The sequence below is a fragment of the Myotis davidii genome, unplaced genomic scaffold, assembly GCF_000327345.1.
Source record: "Myotis davidii unplaced genomic scaffold, ASM32734v1 scaffold554, whole genome shotgun sequence".
NCBI lineage: Eukaryota > Metazoa > Chordata > Mammalia > Chiroptera > Vespertilionidae > Myotis > Myotis davidii.
This window is the reverse complement of record NW_006285312.1, coordinates 1049763-1055196: the sequence shown is the minus strand read 5'-3', so window position 1 is coordinate 1055196 and position 5434 is coordinate 1049763.

Sequence of the window (5434 nt, the reverse complement as noted above, 5' to 3'; positions counted from 1 at the left end):
GAGTGGCAGGGATTGAAGCTGGACAAAGACAGTCCTCTACTCCAGGAGGCATTTCTCATCAAGGACCTCACTTTTTCATCTAAGTAATGGGGAGCCTTTGGAAAATATGAATAGTTTTGCTAGCTTTCAAGATCATTCTGGTAGGAGTGTGGAAGACAGAATAAAGGCTGAAGAGATTGGGGGCTGAATGGAAAGAGAGCGCCTGATGCTGGTGTCTCCTCTTCTTTTATACAGACACCAATCTCATTGGATTAGGGCCCCACCCTTATGACCTCATTTAACCCTAATTACTTCCCAAAGGTCTTATCTCCAAATACCACCACAACGTAAATGAATTTTGGGGGAACACAATTCAGTCCATAATAATACAATTAAGCAAAATGTAATCTTAAATTTGAATTGAAAATACATTATGAATTCATAATTTATTTATTTTTTAAAAATTCCTTCCTAGAAAGCCTAGAAGCAATGACAACCTAGTAGCAATTGGTATGCCAAGCACCCAGATTGTGGTATCTATAAACCATTCCTTTCTAAAAGGAACCAAGGATCCTTGAGAAATATCTAAAGCAGAAGTGTATGAATTAGACTTGGGACATCTCCTTGGGTCAGAGATCAAGGGAGCTACCAGAGATAAATGGGATCAGGTCGAAAGTCAACCTGAAGGGAGTTCTCATTGAATTAAGATGAGATTATGTGAGCCTAAAAAGAATAATAATTGCAATGGATTGAAAAACGTAAACTACATAAAAATCCATGAGTTCAAAATGGTACTTAAAAGTAAAGCCTAAAAAAAGAAAAAAGGAAATCTTGTTGGTTACTTTTGGAGATTCTAGAGGACCAAGTCAATAGTTCAATAAATAAAAGGAAAGAATCACTATATCCTGAAATATGATACATAGTACATGTCTGAATAACAAAATAATTGATACATAAGGGATGACAGAATTGAAAAATAACTTTTTTGCAACCACTTATAAAATAATGAATAATATTTATGATTAACAAAACCATTGGGTAAAAGATTGATAATAAAGAGAGCAGATGCCTCTTGAACCTCTAATTAATATTAGCATTAGTAAAAGTAAGTCAACTAGACATTATATATCTTCTGGTATAAAGGAAGGGCTCCTGAATTCCACAAAATTTTATATGTATATATGTACAGGTCTCTGTGAGGATATAGTCTATGGCTTTTACTAAATTCTCAAAGAGATCTGTGGTCCTGCTTCTCCCAAATTAAGAAATTACTGCCTTATACCCAAATTAATACAATAAACTCTTACTTAGTGTTCCAGATGCGGCAGGCTCTTGATTTAAATCTATCCCAACCTGTTAATCTTCCTATTTTTGTAATAGCTTTGTAACTTCAGCTCTACCTTCACTCTCAACGTAAACAGTGAGTACTCCTTCTTTACATCTAACTACAATTCATTTTTTAAAAGATTTCTAATTGATTTTTAGAGAGAGAGGAAGGGAAAGGGAGAGAGAAACATCAATGTGAGAGTGAAATATTGCTTGCCTGCCTCCTGCATGCCCCCTATGGGGGAGCCAGCCCTACACCCAGACATGTGCCCTGACTGGGACTCAAACCAGCAGCCTCTCCGTGTATGGGATGACATTGAACCAACTGAGCCACACCGGCCAGGGCTACAATTAATATTCATCATTAATCAAGAATATCCAAGCCCAGGAAAATGAAGTCTAGCTATCTTGGTCTAGGACCAGATTCTTTTCTATATTGTGATGCCATATTATCATCTTATTCAACCAGAGTTAATGAGATATATGACTTGGATTAAATTAATTAAAACCTATGCCTTCAGACTTGTCATCTAAAATATACGGATTATTTCCCTTACCAAAATCTGTAAAGTATACAACATTATAACTGACACAGATTGTGCTTAACAAATGTTAATTTACTTGTATCATACATCATTTGAATGCTTCACAGTAAATATTGAAGCAATCCTCACTAAATGAGTGTATAGTGACAGATAATGTTTTTAGAGTACTTACTATGTTTTAGACACTATGATAAATTTTTACTATCCCCCACTTTAATCCCCTTTACAAGCATCAGTTTGTTCTCTGTATTTGTGGCTCTGTTTCTGTTCTGTTTATTTTATTTTTTATTAGATTCTACATTTAAATAAAATCACATGGTAGTTGTCTTCCTGTCTGACTTATTTTACTTAACATAATAAACGATAGGTTCATCCATGCTGTTGTGTCAAGATTTCATTCTTTTTTGTTGCTGAATAATATTCCATTGCATATGTACATGATACATATTCTTTTAAAAACTGAATTCTGAAAAATTACATTTTATTTTTTGTCTGAGTTGACATTTAATATTTTATTTTTTAAAATATATTTTATTGATTTTTTACAGAGAGGAAGGGAGAGGGATAGAGAGCTAGAAATATTGATGAGAGAGAAACATCAATCAGCTGCCTCCTGCACACCCCACACTGGGGGTGTGCCCACAAACAAGGTACATGCCCCTGACCAGAATCGAACCTGGGACCCCTCAGTCTGCAGGCTGACACTCTATCCACTGAGCCAATCCAGTTAGAGCTAATATTATTTTATATTAGTTCCAGGTGTACAACATAGTGGTTAGACATTTATATAGCTTGTGAAGTGATCCCCTGATAAATCTAGTACCCACCTGGCACTATACAGTTATTATAATATTATTCACTATATTCCCTGTGCTGTACTTTACATCCCTTTGACTATTTTGTAACTACCAATTTGTACTTCTTAATCCTCTCACCTTTTCTACCCAGCCCCGCAAACCTCCTCCCGCCTGGCAACCCTGTTCGTTCTCTGTATCTATGAGTTTGTTTCTGTTTTGTTTGTTCATTTATTTGTTCTTTAGATTTGCCATATAAGTGAAATATGGTATTTGTCTTTCTCTGTCTGACTTAGTTTACTTAGCATAATACTCTCTGGTTCATCCATGTCCCAAATGGTAAGATTTCATTGTTTTTTTTATTACAGAGTAATATTCCATTGTATGTACATACCACATCTTCTTTATCAAACTATTGATGGGCACTTACGTTGCTTCCATATCCTGGTTATTGTAAGTAATGCTGCAATGAATATAGGGGTACATAAATCTTATCAAATTAGTGTTCTGATATATTTATTAAATGTTTCCAGATAGTATAACGCACTCTTCTAGGCACTGTTTGTATCTACTGGTTTAGGAGTAAGATGACTCAGATTTGAGTGACATTTCAATCAAGAAACCCTGCATAATAAATCATTTACATGTCTAGCCTTATGAATCACTTTTTTAAAAGTTTTATTTCTTACAAGTTTTTTTATTTGTTAATTCTCATCTGAGAATTTTTTTCCTCATTGATTTTGAGAGAGAGAGAGAGAGAGAGAGAGAGAGAGAGAAAGAGAGAGAGAGGAGAGATGTAACATCGGTTGGTTGCTGCCCACAGTGGGGATTGAACCTGCAAGCCAGGTACATAACCTTGACTGGGAATTGAACCTGTGACACTATGGTGTGTGGGCCGACGCTCTAACCACTGAGCACACCAGCCAGGCAAGGTTCTCTTTTCATAACAGAAGGGCAATAACACCTGGTTGGATAGTCCAAATGAACTAATATACGTGAAATGGACAGAAATAAGTCATAATAAAAGGTTTTTGAACAGGTACTTCTCCTTTGGCTTCCCTACTTGGAGCACCAATATTTAGGGTTCACTCCTTAACTTGGAACATTTTGAAGAGAACAAAGGACAATCTGAGAATGAATTCACACAAGAATAACATGGTTTACTGTAAATTAGCATAAATATAATCGTTTATGACTCTAAGGAATATATAACAGACTTCTAATTTATAGTTCCCATTTATGAAGAATTGGGGAAAATCCTTGGCCAACTGTGGTCTGGTTTAGTTCAGATACTTCTTTTCTGAGATTGTCCCAAATTTTCTGATCCTCTTCTAAAAATCCCATATTATTGTTTTTCACTTACCCTGAGATAAACTGCTTTGATTTGGAACCCTTAGTACTCTGTGGAATATACAGGTTGGTTTTTTTTCTGGTTGTGAAACTAAACTTTGATAGAATCATTTACCAGTTGTAATTAATTAGTCACTACTTTTTTTGAAAGATTTTTTTTTTTTGAGAGAGAGAGGAAGGGAGAAGGAGAGAAACATTGATGCAAGAGCAGAACATTGATTGGCCATTTCCTGCTTACTCTCCACCAGGGATTGAGCCTGCAACCCAGGCATATACCCTGACCAAGAACTGAAACAAAAACCGGTCAGGGCACTACTTCTTTAATGCATACCTTTGCTGTCAGACTTCACCTTGGCTCCCTCTCTCTCTTCCTGAAATCTGAGAGCCCTATACCCTGCCTCCTATGGCAAATCAATGTTAAATGTAGTTCCTTTGGGTGAAGAGATACTTTCAGAACTGATCTATCCTGAAAATGGATCTCCACTATAATGATATTTGAACACAAAATACTCCTAGACATACTCTCTGATTACTGTAACTTAGAGTTTTTTTTAAATACTAGAGGCCCAGTGCACGAATTCGTGCATGGGTGGGGCCCTTAGGGGTGGCTTATGGGAATCGAGCCCCAGCTCGTGCTCCCAGCCTCACAGCCCTGCAGCCCTGCCTGGCACCCTGCCTTGGCCTGGCATTGCCCCCTCACTTGCTCCACCATCCCACTTGTGGGACGATCAATCAGGGCCAGGCCCCCCCGCTGCCCGGCTCCCACCCCCCGCCGCCACTGCTGGTCACCATCTGCGAGGCCTGGCGCCGCCCGCTCCCCCGCTCCACCATCCTGCCGCAGTCCTGCTAGCATCGGGGCCCATCAGGGCCAGCAGCACCTCTCCTGCTGCCCACTGCCAGCACTGCATTGCTGATACCCACCATGTTCCGTGCCACCCCCTGGTGGTCAGCACATGTCATAGCGAACTCCCAAACTCCCCATTGGACAATTTGCATGTTAGGCTTTTATTATATAGGATTTCACATCCACCAATGAGTGGGACATAAATGCACTTTCAAAAGTTTTTTTTTTTAAATATATTTTATTGATTTTTTACAGAGAGGAAAGGAGAGAGATAAGGAGTTAGAAACATCGATGAGAGAGAAACACCGATCAGCCGCCTCCTGCACATCCCCCACTGGGGAAGTGCGCACAACCCAGGTACATGCCCTTGACCGGAATTGAACCTGGGACCTTTCAGTCCGCAGGCCGACGCTCCATCCACTGAGCCAAACTGGTTTTGGCCACTTTCAAAAGTTTAACTTCTGTGATGAAATGAGTTTACTTTTCTTAATTTCTTGGCTTTTTTTTAATTTTAAGAAGTCTTTAAATCATTTCGGCTTTGGCTCAAGAAGTATAAAATCTTGCCCTTCACAGGGAAGTCTTGAGCTGGGAGATAT